Source organism: Triticum dicoccoides, chromosome 2B, assembly GCF_002162155.2.
Source record: "Triticum dicoccoides isolate Atlit2015 ecotype Zavitan chromosome 2B, WEW_v2.0, whole genome shotgun sequence".
NCBI classification, from domain to species: domain Eukaryota; kingdom Viridiplantae; phylum Streptophyta; class Magnoliopsida; order Poales; family Poaceae; genus Triticum; species Triticum dicoccoides.
In genome coordinates this window covers 254,870,925-254,887,420 of record NC_041383.1, presented here as the reverse complement: position 1 = coordinate 254,887,420, position 16,496 = coordinate 254,870,925, and positions in this window count along the sequence as shown.

The following is a 16,496-nucleotide window of genomic DNA, read 5'->3' as shown; positions in this document are numbered from 1 at the left end:
GGAGAGGATCCCACACCTGAATATATTGATCACTGTGGGCTAAACTCCCAGATAGTTACAAACACCAACTTTACATGAGGGGCGAGGATAGCATCACGTAGGCAATGCCGAGAACGCACGCACCCATCCTTCTACGTGCGATTGACGAGCTTCAGACAGCCGATCACGCCAGAGGACCGCGTCCTCCCTACAGCAGCAAAGCAGGCGAGCAAGGGACGGCGGCATGCGTTGAAAAACAACCGCGTTCCGGTGTTTCCAAAGCTGCCAGCAGCACATCATGGCGAACTCGACCTCCGACTCAACACTTGCCGCCACCGCAGTAGCAAGGACGCCGAGCTTGTAGACCGTAGCACCATCGACCACGACCTGGACCTGCCTCCAGAACGCCACCGCGAACGGGCAGGAGAAGAGCATGTGGTCAGCAGTTTCCAGAGCAGCAAAGCAGAGTGGACAGCCGGCATCTTCAGCATCAACAATGTGCTTTCGAAGTAGGACATCCCTCGTGTGGACGCGTCGTTGCACCAGCAGCCAGCAGAAAAACTTCACCCGCGAGGGCGCGCGCGCCTCCCAGATCATGGAGGCGAAGCCCGCAGTCACCCCGCCAAACCGCAACAGCCTGTACGCGGAGCTGGATGACAGGGCGCCTTTGGGGGCGGCGGCATGCAGAAGTCGCCTCTCATCCCCCCGTCCCTTGCAGGCAGCGCGGCCAGGAGCGCCGCAACCACCGCGAGCTCGCGCTCACCCACCCTTGTCAGCCGAGGCACCAGGCAGCGGGCGAGCCCGCGTGCATGCACCTACCTGACCGTCGCCTCCGCATCCAGAGCGTGGGAGAAGAGGGCCGGGTACGCCACCGCGACAGCCCCGCAAGGCAGCCAACGATCCCACCAGAAGGAGCATGTGTTCCCGTCCCCGACGTCGACAACGGAGATGGCGCGGTAGAGAGGGAGCAACTTCACAACCGCGGCCCGGTGCTCACCAAGGGCCAGTTCGCCCGAGCAAGGAGGGAGCGTCCACCAGCCCCGCCCCAAATCCAGGCTGCCCACCGAGAGCCGGGGGTCGTGTGAAGGCGATGCAGCATCTTGAGCAGCAGGCACAAGTTTTGAGTTGCCAGGTCGCGGTTTCCCAGCCCGCCTTCGCTCTTCGCCCGGCAAACGCGCTCCCAAGCAACAAGGCATTGGGCGCCCGATGCTCGTTCGGCGACGTTCCATAGGAAGGCGCGGCGCAGCCCGTCTAACGCACGCACCATGGCAGGCGGCAGCAGCAACGCAGCCATTGCATATGTAGGGAGCGCGTCCAGGACAGCGTCAATGAGCACCAGACGCCCCACGGGGGAGAGAATGCGAGCCGCCCAGCCGGCGAGATATCTGTCCACCTTCGCAATCAGCGGAAGGAGATCCGCGAATCGCAGCTTCTCCCATGAGAGAGGGAGGCCGAGATACGTCTGCGGGAACGACCTAAACACTTTTATATATTTTTATAGAGAGTACAAACTTCTTCGGCGGTGGCCCAAGAGTCAAACCCATAGAAAATCCCGATGGCAGCGGGAACAAGGGAGCCCACAAAAAATCACCCCTCCCCTCCCGTGTCGCCCCCCACGGTGGCCCGGGAGCCAAACCCAAGCCATCGGGTGGTGCTCCCTTCTTCGGCCTACCTCCCGTCGCCGCCGCTGCCGACGGTGAGGTCGGTTCACTTCGTCTTGCTCAGGTCGTGCGGTACGAGTGTCGTGGGATTCGGCGGGTGCTCGCTGCTTGGCTCACGCTCGCGACAGTGTTGCGCGTGGTGACCTGGTGGCGTGGGAGCAGCCAACCGGATTGGCACTGAGTTGGGAGAGCATGGGAGGTCATGGTCGACGAAGCGTGAGCTGGGCGTGGCGGAGGCGCGGGTAGCAAGCCGGCACGACGGTGTTCAGCACGTCGGAGGCGCGTAGAAGCGTTGGGCTCTGTCGACGACGGCTACTCTCCGTAGATGTGTGGATCTTCTCTCGTGCTAGGGACAGGGCAGGACCATTCTCGTGTGCATCTTCTCTTCTTCTATGTTACCGGTACACCTCTTCATGCTATATTCATGAAAACATGGTACAAACTTGAGTTATAAGATAGCTGGTTTAAACGGATCCACTCTAATCTATACAAGTGGATAGTCCCTCCGCCCAGAGATGTACAGTATCTAACACTATTTTTAGTGCTAAATACATACATTTGAGCGACATGTAATTTGGGACGAAGGGAGTACAATATTGCAGTCACAACTGCTAACTAACTTTGGTTCTCTAAGAAGATATGGGCTTGTACGGTGGTCGATAAGACAACCTTACCATAACCTTGCCACATAATTTAAAGATGTCACTAAAAATACATGTAGAATAAGTTATCTGTTAGTATTATTTTTAATAACTAAATATACCTAAATATGGGTTAGAGATACCATGCTAAGAGATCATCTTATTATCGTGGTGAATTAGAAGTGATTTTTTAAATCCATACAAAGAACAGGATAAACATATTTCAACAGAAAAAATAACTAAACGTTTTTCTAAAATATCTCCTAGAACCCAACCAACTGAAGTCTTCAAAAAGTCTAATAAGAATGGTTTGGTGAATCCATCGGCTACCTGAACTCAAGAGATGGTGAAAAAAAGAAAATCCAAAGCCGCGTGTATAACTATTTTATATTACAAAGTGTGGTTACTGCACGAAATATATGATTGGTTGGTAAGTAGGTGGCTCTCAAATTATCAAAACACAAACATGCTACTGCCTCCGTTTATGTTTGTAAGTCATTTCAGACAACTCAAAATAGGTTGTTTTGCACATTGTTTGAAATGTCTTCAAGATCTTATAAAAATGAACAGAGGAAGTATTCCTTTTCTCCATACATGTCAAGCTCCGTGAGAAGATTGTGCCCCTATTTCCTCTCACGCGGATGGGAGTTACTTTTCTTTATCACCGTAAGCGTTACGAAATGGACCTGCATTCCCCTTTGCTTTTCTTTTGCAACTAAGCTTAAAAGAAACATAGTAGTCTTTCAAGAATAACATTAGGCATAGTCTTATATTTTTTTTAGAAAAGGAGGATATACCCCCGGCCTCTGCATCTGAATGATGCATGCGGCTACTTTATTAATTATTCACAGAGACCTTACAAAGTAATGCATCAATAAGTCTAAAACCACCATCTTGTTGCTACTTTTATCCATTTGATGAAGGGGTGCTGAATGTCTGAGCCGAATACCAAACAGACATCACACCAAAGCATAACATCTAAAGCCGGATGCCCCAGCCAAGCCACAATGCCGGTCGGGATTAAATACCAAACAAACATCGTACCAAAGCTTAACATCTAAAGCCGGATGCCCCAGCCAAGCCACAGTGCCGGTCGGGATTAGGTCACAAACCGGTCCAGCGCACTCTCAGAGGCCGCCACCGCCGGCTTCCACGGATCCATCTTCAGAGCGGGTACTGACGCACCGACCTTGCCAGGCCTGCCGTCGACGCCACCATGGCATCAGACAACGCCATCGTCCTGCACTTATCCATCTACACGCGTCGAAACTCCGCAATGCCATGCCGCTGGGATATGTCGTCGGCCTTGTGGTAGATGTAACACCGCTCCTCCTCTTATCGCCTCCAACAGCACTTGCTCCAAAACGATGCCTCCAAGATATTTTTTTCTTTTTTTTTGAAAAGGGGGTTTGCCCCGGCCTCTACATCAGAACGATGCATACGGCCATATTATTGATAATCAAAAGCTCCAACATAGTTCTTGAGGTCTCAAACAAAAGGAGAAAAAGCTCACAAAGAGCAAGAAAGCAAAGACAGGATAGCCACAACCGGCAGGCAAAACATAAGATAGGAAACTAAACACCTATCCTATTACATGATCGCCATCTAAACCGGTTAAACATAGCCCGAGCTACCGTCTACCATCGGATAGATCCAGTAACCAAATGCTCCCTGGCCTCCGTCGGAGTGAGTAGCGACCACATACGGATGAGTGTAGTGGTCCGGAAAATAACCTGCAAGAAATGAATATTTTTTGTTCTGTTAAGAGTCAAGTCGTTTCTACAGTTCCACACTGCCCATAATAAAGCATATACTCCTACGCGGATATGTCTCGCCGTTTCTGCATCAATCCCATCTAACCACGTCCCAAATAACGTGTTGATAGAATTCAGAGTAATATTAAAAGCTATGTGGACCGACCTCCACAAAAATTTTGCCAAGGGGCAATCAAGAAAGAGATGTTTGATTGATTCATCACTATCACAGAAACTACATCTTTTAGATCCAATCCAGTTGCGTTTTGCCAAATTGTCATTAGTTAGAATGACTTGTTTGTGGACAAACCACATAAACACTTTGATTTTTAAAGGCACTTTGACTTTCCAAACATGTTTCGAATGAGGAATAGCGCTAGTATTGATAATATCCAAATACATGGATTTAACCATGAACTCACCATTCTTAGCAAGTTTCCAGCGCAACTGATCGGTCTGTTGAGAAAGGTGGACATCCATCAATCTTCTCACAAGATAGAACCATGCTTCCCAACGGTTTCCCGCTAGCGTCCTCCTGAATTGAATATTGAGAGGATTGGACTGTAATACTGTTGCAACGTAAGCGTCTCTTCGCTGCACAATATTATAAAGAGAAGGATATTGGAGTGCAAAGGGCGTCTCCCCTAGCCATGTGTCCTCCCAGAATCTTATGGAAGTACCATTTCCAACTACAAATTTTGTCTTATTAAAAAAGACTGATTTCACTCTCATCAGTCCCTTCCAAAAAGGCGAATCAGTCGGTCGTACCGTCACCTGGGACAAGGTTTTGGACTGAAGGTACTTATTACGCAGAATCTGGGTCCAAGTGGCATCCGTCTCTACAAATAAATTATACAACCACTTGCTGAGAAGACATCTGTTCTTCACCTCTAAATTTTCAATGCCTACACCCCCTTGATCTTTCGGCCTACAGATAATATCCCACTTAGCGAGTCTGTATTTTCATTTTAATTCATGGCTCTGCCAGAAGAAGCGCGATCGATAGAAATCTAGCCTTTTTCGTACTCCAACCGGTACTTCAGAAAAGGACAAGAGAAACATAGGCATACTTGTGAGAACCGAATTTATCAGGATCAGTCGTCCTCCGTATGACATAAGCTTGCCCTTCCAGCAGCTCAGTTTTTTTTCAAATCGATCTTCAATGCACTTCCACTCCTTGTTGAAAAGCTTGCGATGGTGGATTGGTATACCCAAATACGTGAAGGGTAAATACCCGAATTCCCACTCGAACAATTCCTTGTAAGCTTCTTGATCTTCTTTAGCTCTTCCAAAGCAGAACAATCCACTTTTATGGAAGTTAATCTTTAACCCCGATAATTGTTCGAACAAGCATAACACCAGTTTCATGTTTCTAGCTTTAGCCAAATCATGCTCCATGAAGATGGTGGTATCATTAGCGTACTGTAGGATAGACACTCCTCTGTTAACTAAATGCTGAACGAGGCCACCTACCTGGCCATCATCCTTAGCCCTTCCTGTTAGGATTGACAATATGTCAACGACTATGTTGAACAAAATCAGTGACATCGGATCTCCTTGTCTCGGACCCTTGTGTGTCTGGAAGTAATGACCTATGTCATCATTCACCTTGATTCCAACACTCCCTTTTGGCGTGAAAGATTCTACCTGGTCCCTCCAGGCCTGATTGAATTCTTTCATACGCAGGGCCTGCTGAAGAAATGGCCATTTTACCTTGTCGTACGCTTTCTCAAAATCCAGTTTGAAAACCACCCCATCTAGTTTTTTTGTGTGGATTTCATGGATCATTTCATTAGGACCACAACCCCTTCTAGGATGTTTCTGTCCGGCATGAAAGTAGTTTGAGACGACCGCACCACAGAATGCGCAATCTGCGTAAGCCTATTAGTCCCAATTTTGGTGAAGATTTTAAAGCTGACATTAAGAAGACAGATCGGACTAAATTGCTCAATCCTCATGGCCTATATTTTCTTAGGAAGCAAAGTAATTGTTCTGAAGTTTAGGTGAAACTGCTGCAACTGTCCCGAGAAAAGATCCTGGAACATCGGGAGCAAGTCCCCCTTAATGATGTGCCAGCACTTTTTAGAAAACTCTGCCGAAAAACCATCCGGTCCTGGAGCTTTATTATTCTTCATTTGTGAAATTGCTTCAAACACCTCTTTCTCCGAAAATGGGGCCGTCAAAATATTGTTCTCATCCGTTGCTAGTTGAGGAACATCCTCAACCCTCGACTCATCCAATGATACGAAGTTATCCTCAGGAGGCTCAGACAGCTTCTTATAGTAATTGGTGATATAAACTTTTAGGTTCTCCTGTCCTAAAATCGTCCCCTCATCTTGCTCAAGCTGAAAGGTTCTCTTCTTTTGATGCTTGCCATTCACAATCATATGAAAGAATTGTGTGTTATCATCCCCTTGAACAATTTTGCAAACTTTAGTGATGAAGTCATGTACCTAGGGTAGGGTCACAGACCTGTCTTAAGTACCCTTCCCAAGGACACCCTCAGAAGAAACTGCCTTCCAGTCGACCAAGAGAGACTTCACTCGACGGACTCGAAGGACTCGACCATGAAGACTCACTCGACCACCAGGAGATCAAGAGTCACTCTGCATCCAAACGGTCTGTAATTAAGTAGTCTTTATGGCATTTAGGACACTTTATGTAAGGCGTTACCAGTAACGCCTAGCCTTAATGTACTTTAAACCCTGTGTAACTGAGGGCTGGAGGGGTCTGGCAGACACTATATAAGCCACCCCCTCCTCAGTGTAAAGGGTTCGCACCCCTGTAATCTATACAAACATAATCCAGTCGACCGCCTCCGGGCTCCGAGACGTAGGGCTGTTACTTCCTCCGAGAAGGGCCTGAACTCGTACATCTCTTGTCTTCACAACTGCTCCATAGCTAGGATCTTGCCTCTCCATACCTACCCCCCATTCTACTGTCAGACTTAGAACCACGATAGTTGGCGCCCACCGTGCGGCAGGTGTCTTAGCGATTTTTGGAGAAGTTGCAATTGTTCCGATTGTTTTCATCATGGTTCCCGGTGGAGTTTTGGTCGAGGGCCGTGAGATCCGTCTTGGCGCGCTCACCTTCATCACCGACGACTCCGCTTGGCTCCAGGAGGCTCCACTCGACATCGACGCGCTCCCCGTCCACGGTGCGACGCATTTTCACGCATGTGTCCGCGGCGTTCTGCTGCGGCAACCGTCGACTCCATATCGGTCGACTCACCTATCGTCCACCCTCCTTGTCTCCCGCCAGCGCAAGCGCTCTGGTCGGTCGAGGCTTCAGTGGTGGGTGAGGCACGCGGTGGCTCGCCAGATGGCGACCACCCAAGTCGTGGCAATCAAGCCCGACGAATCCCTCTACGGCCTGTTCGATCTATCGACTGGCTCCGTAGAGACTGCATCCGAGTGCGATAGCAGTGATCCAGCGGCGGAGGTCTTGATGGTCAACGGACCTCGTATCCCTCCCGGCTTCCCCCGCGGAGATGGGGTAGACGGTGGAGGTGACCCCGCTCAAGTCCATGAGGAGTACCAACCCGAGCCACTTAATTCCCTGCAAAGGGAAGAACTTCGCCGCAGGAACATGGATGCCCTGCATACTCCTATCGCAGGAGAAACCCCCGAAGCTCGTGCTTTGGAAGAGGCGCGTTTGGCCAACTTGGCTGAACGCGCTCGTCTGGAGAATCTCCAGCGAGCACTCGACAAGCGCGCGCGGCAACGAGTACCCGACTCCAGTCGACGTCAACTCTTCCCGCCGACTCAGGTATATCGAACCCCGGTTTAGAATTTAGCAGCTGCAACCCGTATAGCAGAGTCGATTCAGCCCTCTCAGTCGGAGGCTTGCAGAGGCTTGATGCAGATTAGGGATTTGCTCCGGGCAGCAGGAGATCAGAATTCAGCCGTGTCACAGTCACGCAACAGGATTCACAGTCGATCCGTCGTTGCGAATACAGTTCAGTCGGCTCATAGCCCTAGATCGCCTCCGCGGCGTGAAGGACGCGAGAATCGACGTGACCAATATGGTGATCGATATGATCGTGATGATAGGCGTCGAGTGCCCACTCCTCCTCCAAGAGGCGGGTCTTACGCTCCTCGGCAGCAAGATGATAGGCGTCAACTCAGTGTGGGGCGAAGAGCTCCGATCGACCCCCGGGAACCAGGCTTTGACGCGCGATCCATCATCGTGCAAGGCTTGGTCGATCGGAACAGGGCTCATCGAGGTGGCCACGACAGAGATGCGCCCACTAGCAGCCGAGTGCATGTTTCAGGTCCGGAATGTTTCAGCAGGGCTATCAGAGCCGCGGTGATTCCCCCCAACTTCAGGTTGGCGACTGGAGTAAGCAAGTTCACCAGTGAGTCTAAGCCTGAAACCTGGCTTAAGGACTACCGAGTGGCAGTGCAGATCGGCGGCGGTAATGACGAGGTGGCTATGAAGGATCTTCCACTCATGTTGGAAGGTTCGGCCAGGGCGTGGCTGAATCAGTTAACTCCAAGCAGCATTTACACTTGGGAAGATCCTTTCCGAGTGTTCGTTAGGACATTTGAAGGAACCTGCAAGCGACCAACTGGGTTGACAGAGCTGCAAGTCTGCGTGCAGAAGTCGAATGAAACCTTGAGAGAGTACATTCAGAGATGGATTACTTTGCATCATACTGTGGAGAACGTGTCTGATCATCAGGCAGTCTGTGCTTTCAAGGATGGTGTTAAGAATAGAGAGTTAAGTTTGAAGTTTGGGCGGACCGAAGATATGACCTTGAGTCGAATGATGGAAATTGCCACCAAGTATGCCAATGGTGAAGAGGAGGACCGACTCCGAAGCGGCAAGTACAAGCCAAGTCAGTCGAAGAAAGGAAACTCCAGTCGGAAGCAGAAGCGGAAGGCCGAACCAGCGGCTCCTGGGGAGGCTCTGGCCGTGACTCAGGGCAAGTTCAAGGGAAAACCCAAAGGATCCTGGAACCCCAAGAAGGTGAAGGATAAAGAAGGAAATGACGTGATGGATATGCCGTGTCACATCCACACGAAGAAAGATGAAGAGGGTAATATCATCTACCCGAAGCATACCACTCGCCAGTGCCAACTCCTGATCTAGCAGTTCCAAGGTAAACAGCCCAAGGACAAGGAAAAGGAGTCGGACAAAGCCGAAGACAAGGAGGAAGGTGAGGGAGGATATCCTCATGTTAACTCCACTCTGATGATCTTTGCGGATGTGGAAAGCAAGAGCCGACTGAAGGTTATTAACCATGAGGTGAACATGGTCGCCCCGGCGACACCTAGTTATCTGAGGTGGTCCCAAACTCCCATTACATTCGACCAGTCCGATCACCCGACTCATATAGCCACCCCTGGGAGGCAAGCTTTGGTGGTCGACCCGGTCGTCGAAGGCACTTGACTGACGAAGGTGCTAATGGATGGTGGTAGTGGACTGAACTTATTATATGCGGACACGCTGAAAGGAATGGGCATTCCGATGTCCCGACTGAGCACCAGTAACATGAGTTTTCATGGAGTTATACCAGGAAAGAAAGCCGAGTCACTCGGCCAAATAGCTCTGGACGTGGTGTTCGGTGACTCGAAGCATTTCCGCAAAGAAAAGCTGATGTTTGAAGTCGTGGATTTTCAGAGCGCTTACCACGCTATTTTGGGTAGACCAACTTATGCACGGTTGATGGCTCGACCATGTTACGTGTACCTCAAACTGAAGATGCCCGGCCCCAAAGGTGTGATCACTGTCACTGGTGATCGGAAAAAAGTAGAAGAGTGTTTCTAGAAGGGCTCAAAAATTGCCGATTCCCAGGTGACGACGGTCGAGCTAGAGGGATACAAGAAAAATGCAGATCCGAGTGATTTGTTGCGTGCTAAGAAGCCCGCCACAGAATCAGCATTTCAGTCGTCCGGTGAGACAAAGCCCGTTCACATTCACCCGACCGACCCCAATGCAGCTCCGACTCATATATCCACAACACTCGACCCTAAATAGGAAGAAGCGCTCATCCAGTTCCTCCGTGAGAACTGGGACATCTTTGCATGGAAGCCTGCTGACATGCCGGGTGTTCCCAGGGGATTGGCTGAGCATCGCCTTAGAGTCGACTCAGCAGCAAAACCAGTCAAGGAACATCTTCGGCGGTCCGCCGTCCAGAAGAGAAAAGCTATTGGTGAGGAGGTGGCTCGACTATTGGCGGCAGGATTTATCCGAGAGATATACCACTCCGAGTGGCTCGCCAATGTCGTCATGGTTCCTAAGAAGGACAAGTCACTCCGTATGTGCATTGATTTCAAACACATCAATCGGGCCTACCCGAAAGATCATTTTCCTCTCCCTCTCATCTATCAAATCGTTGACTCGACTGCGGGATGCGAGAGATTGTCTTCTAGACGCCTATTCCGGGTACCATCACATCCGTCTGTACGGACCCGATGAGATAAAAACAACTTTCATCACTCCATTCGGGTGCTTCTGCTATATCACCATGCCATTCGGCCTCAAGAATGTCGTAGCCACGTTCATGAGGATGATTCAGAAGTGTTTACTCACCCAAATCAGTCGGAACATTGAAGCGTACATGGATGATATTGTGGTCAAGTCACGCAAGGGTTCCGACCTATTGGCTGACCTAGCTGAAACATTTGCCAATCTCAGGAGGTACGATATCAAGCTCAATCCGTCAAAGTGCACATTTGGAGTTCCAGGTGGAAAGTTACTCGGTTTTCTCGTTTCCGAACGAGGAATCGATGCTAACCCAGAAAAAGTCGGCACTATACTCCGAATGAAACGCCCCGTGCGAGTGCACGACGTCCAGAAACTTACTGGATGCTTGGCCGCATTAAGTCGATTCAGCTCTCGCCTCGGTGAAAAGGCATTGCCTCTTTACCGACTGATGAAGAAGGCAGACAAGTTCGAGTGGACTCCAGAAGCTGATGCAGCGTTTGCCGAGCTAAAAGCTCTGCTCTCCACCCAGCCGGTGCTTGCTGCTCCAATCAGCAAAGAGCCTCTGTTGCTTTATATTGCAGCCACAGGACAAGTCGTCAGTACAGTACTTACGGTCGAGCGGGAAGAAGAAGGGAAAGCCTTCAAAGTTCAACGCCCAGTGTATTATCTCTCTGAAGTTTTGACTCCATCCAAGCAAAGATATCCTCATTATCAGAAGCTTGTGTATGGGATCTACATGACCACGAAGAAGGTTGCTCATTATTTCTCTGATCATTCCATTACAGTCGTCAGCGACGCTCCACTTTCAGAGATTCTGCACAATAGAGACGCAACTGGTCGAGTGGCGAAATGGGCGATTGAACTCCTTCCCCTTGATATCAAGTTTGAGGCAAAGAAAGCCATTAAGTCCCAAGCAATAGCAGATTTCCTTGCCGAGTGGATCGAACAGCAGCAGCCGACTCAAGTTCACTCGGAGCATTGGACCATGTTTTTTGATGGCTCTAAGATGTTAAATGGTTCCGGTGCTGGGGTAGTCTTAGTTTCCCCCAGAGGAGATAAGCTCAGATATGTGCTCCAGATTCACTTTGATTCCTCCAACAATGAGGAAGAATACGAGGCCCTTTTGTATGGGTTGCGCATGGCCATTTCGCTCGGCGTCCGTCGCCTTATGGTTTATGGCGACTCAGATTTGGTGGTCAACCAAGTGATGAAGGATTGGGACGTTAGAAGCCCAGCCATGACTGGATACTGTAATGCAGTGAGGAAGCTTGAAAAGAAGTTTGAGGGGTTAGAGCTCCATCATATACCCCGACTAAAAAATCAAGCGGCTGATGATTTGGCAAAGATAGGTTCCAAGAGAGAAGCTATTCCCAGTGGTGTGTTCTTGGAGCATATCCATACTCCATCAGTCAAAGAAGATCCTTTTACTGAAGAAGCTCTGCAGCCCAAGAGTGCCACAGATCCGACTGAGGTTGAAGTTCCAGCGGTGGTCGACTTGGTCATGGAGGCTTTAGTGATCACTCTGATTGGACAGTTCCATATATCGCGTATATCCTAAGAAAAGGGCTCCCAGAGGACGAAGAAGAGGCTCGACAGATCGTCCGCCGATCCAAAGCCTTTACTGTGATCAAGGGGCAACTATACAGAGAGAGCGCGACTGGAGTTGGTCAGAAGTGCATAATGCCAGAAGAAGGTCGAATAATTCTTGATGATATCCACTCGGGGACCTATGGCCATCATGGGTCCTCTCAGACCATCGTGGCCAAAGCATACCGAGCCAGATTTTACTGGCCAAGGGCGAATGAGATGGCAAAGGAGATAGTGGACAAGTGCGAGGGATGTCAGTTTTACTCCAACATGTCACATAAGCCTTTGTCAGCTCTGAAGACCATACCACTCGTCTGGCCCTTCGCAGTATGGGGGTTGGATATGGTGGGCCCCTTGAGGACAGGTCGAAGTGGTTTCACGCATGTACTGGTGGCAGTCGACAAGTTCACCAAGTGGATTGAGGCTAAACCCATCAAGAACCTTGACGCCGGTACTGCTGTCAGCTTCATCAGAGAACTGATATTCAGATATGGAGTCCCGCACAGCATCATCACTGACAATGGATCAAACTTCGATTCGGAGGAATTCAGAGCATTCTGCACATCTCAAGGCACACGAGTCGACTACGCTTCAGTCGCCCATCCTCAGTCGAATGGACAAGCGGAGCGAGCCAATGGCTTGATCCTCAAGGGGTTGAAACCCCGACTGATGCGTGACCTCAAGCATGCGGCCGGAGCATGGGTCGACAAACTTCCCTCAGTGCTTTGGGGTCTACGGACCACGCCTAATCGGTCGACCGGAAGAACTCCATTCTTCTTGGTCTATGGAGCTGAAGCGGTCTTGCCGAGTGATCTGCTCCACAATGCTCCTCGAGTCGAGCTCTACAACGAAGCTGAAGCGGAACAAGCGCGGCAGGATGCAGTCGACCTTTTAGAGGAAGAAAGAGAGATGGCTCTGATCCGATCGACCATCTACCAACAGGACTTGCGTTGCTTCCACGCTAGAAACGTGAAGAGTCGAGCCTTCCAGGAAGGGGATTTGGTTCTCCGAGTGGATCAGCAGAAACCACACAAGCTTGCTCCTTCTTGGGAAGGACCCTTCATTGTCACCAAGGTTCTCCACAACAGAGCGTATCGTCTCTACAATGTCAAGCACAACATCGATGAGCCCCGAGCTTGGAACGCGGAGTTACTCCGCCCCTTTTACACTTAAGTATTCACTCGGATGAGTTGTAATAAAAGTACTTCTATAGTTCATATTCCGAAAGATAATTGTGTCGTAATTTCCTCGATGATTTTTTGTCACTTTTATTTGTTCAGTAAAATTCCCCCAGTGGGTGGCTTAGCTGCGAATCCGTTTCGCCTAAGTTTGTAAAAAAATCCTTACCGAGTGGCGAGCCAGCCTCCTACTCGGGGGCTTAGCTACGAATCCGTTTCGCCTAAGTTTCAATAAAATCCTACCGAGTGGCGAGCCAGTTTCCCACTCGGGGGCTTAGCTGCGAATCCATTTCGCCTAAGTTTCAATAAAATCCTACCGAGTGGCGAGCCAGTCTCCCACTCGGGGGCTTAGCTGCAACCCAAGTACTCGCCTAAGTTTCAATAAAATCCTACCGAGTGGCGAACCAGTTTCCCACTCGGGGGCTTAGCTGCAGTCCAAGTACTCGCCTAAGTTTCAATAAAATCCTACCGAGTGGCGAACCAGTTTCCCACTCGGGGGCTTAGCTGCAGTCCAAGTACTCGCCTAAGTTTCAATAAAATCCTACCGAGTGGCGAGCCAGTCTCCCACTCGGGGGCTTAGCTGCAGTCTAAGTACTCGCCTAAGGACAAATACAACGTGCGTTCGCAAGGAGGACGAGGTGCAGGTCGACTGCTACCCTCTCCTCCGAGCTGCGCCACAAGTACAACGTGCGCTTGCAAGGAGGACGAGGTGCAGGTCGACTGCTACCCTCTCCTCCGAGCTACGCCACAAGTACAACGTGCGCTCGCAAGGAGGACGAGGTGCAGGTCGACTGCTACCTTCTCTCCTCCGAGCTACGCCACAAGTACAATGTGCGCTCACACGGAGGACGAGGTGCAGGTCAACTGCTACTCTCTCCTTCGAGCTACGCCACAAGTACAATGTGCCTTCCATAAGAAGGACGTTTTAAAAATCCTACCGAGTGGAGAGCAGACCTCCCACTCGGGGGCTTAGCTGCAGCTCAGGGCTCGCCTAAGTTCTAAAAATCCTACCGAGTGGAGAGCAGACCTCCCACTCGGAGGCTTAGCTGCAGCCCCATGCTCGCCTAAGTTTTAAAAATCCTACCGAGTGGAGAGCAGACCTCCCACTCGGAGGCTTAGCTGCAGCCCCGTGCTCGCCTAAGTTTTGAAAATCCTACCGAGTGGAGAGCAGACTTCCCACTCGGAGGCTTAGCTGCAGCCCCGTGCTCGCCTAAGTTTTGAAATCCTACCGAGTGGAGAGCAAACCTCCCACTCGGAGGCTTAGCTGCAGCCCAGCGCCTGCCTAAGTGAATTGGGGTACAAGTCGATTGCAATAAGCACCTCGCTTTAACCTGCAAAAGATACCTCAAACCAAATGCAAGAATATTTAAAACGTCGAATCCAAATTCAGATAACACCTAACGGAACCGAAAGTGCTCAGGCGCTAAGCCTGTTAAGGTTTATCGGTTACAAAATCACTCGGCATACCGAGGCAAATTTATGTCGAGCTCAAGAAGTTTTTTACCCCTCCTGTGGAGGGCTAGAAGGTGCAACAAACTCGTCAAGGTCGATTCCATCAGCGATCCGAGTGGCAGCGGCAATGAAAGTCTCCATGAAAGATCGGAAATCATGCTTCTTGGTGTTAGCCACCCGAAGAGCCGCCAGCTTGTCCTCTCGTGCATCCTTGCAATGGACTCGGGCCAGAGATAGAGCAACATCTGCACCGCACCTGGCAGAAGACTTCTTCCACTCCTGCACTCGACTTGGGACTGTGTTCAGTCGAGTCATCAGAGACTCAAGGTCATTCTGGAGTGTCTCCCTGGGCCAGAGCGTAGCGTCAATGCAGGAAGTGGTGACCTTCAGCCTTGCGAGATAGTCAATGACGGCAGCAACACGAGACTCGAGCCGGAGCACGTTCATGGCGACTTCATCATTAACTGGAGAGTTGATGGGATCCAAGTTGGGCTCCAGTCGACCAGTCTCCTCTTCGAAATTTTGGCAAAATTCTGCAAAACACAACTACCGAGTCAAAACAACGGTCGAATGGAAAGATCACAGTTAAAATACTTGTTTGGTGCAAAAGATTACCTTCGAGCATGAGGAACAACTTCTTGGCGAGTCCGCCCAGATAAGCCTCCAGATCATTCTTCTTCCCCACCAGCTCACTGGCCTTGTCATTCAGAGCAATCTTATCGTTTTTTAGTCGACTGACCTCTTTGTTGGCAGCATCAAGAGCAGCTTTCAGACTGGTATTCTCTTCTTCAAGCCTGGTGACCGAAGCCAACTTCTCGTCTGCGAGCTTGGTTTTCTCCAAAGCTGTTTTCTGCATTTCTGCCAACTTAAGGTCTTTCTTCTTCTGGGCATCCTTCACTTTGCCTGCAAAGTTACAGCAAGGTCAGAATCTGAAACAAATGAGGACCAAAAGCATTCGTCGAAGGCCTCACCAAACATACCTTTGGTCTCCTCCTTCGCCTTCGCCAAATTCTCCTGGACCAGCTTCAGATCAAGCTCGAGCTGGATATGTTTGTTCTCCAACTCGCTGTAACGAGCCGCAAGGTCGCAGGATTTCTACGAAGAACCAATCGACAAAATGTCAAAGATAATTCACTTCCGAGTGACTAAGGAAAAATCATACGTTTCTAAGACTACAGCCGAATACAAACATTCGACCGTAGTCTCGGGGACTACACCCAGTGGGTGCACTCAGCGTGCCCCCGCTAGTTCTATCAAGATAGAGTCGACCAGTCGACCAACAAAAAAAAAGAAAAGAAAAAAAGGATGTGTTCTTCAGACTGTAGTCAACTGCCAGCAGTCGACCACAGTCTCGGGGACTACACCCAGTGGGTGCACTCAGCGTGCCCCCACCGGTCAGTAAATCCATTCGAACCAATCGAATGAAGGAAAAATTTAAGATATAAAGACTATGGTCGACTGCCAGCAGTCCACCATAGCCTTGGGGACTACACCCAGTGGGTGCACTCAGCGTGCCCCCACTAACTCGGAATTTCAATCGACACACCCAGTGGGTGTAGGACAATCACTAGGAATTTCAGAAAGAAGAATCTTCAGACATCATATCCTAACAGAACAGGCGGTGACCGACTGACCTGAACGTTACTCTGAAGAGCGGAACTGGCGTCATAGGCTGCCTGGCTAGCTTCTCGAATGGACTTCACCTGCTCCATCATGACTCCCGCCTGGCGTATTGCCTCTTTCGCAGCGCTGGCTTGGTCCTCCGGGACGTAGTGGGTCGAGAAAAGGGAAGGCTGTGCAGCACTCGACGAC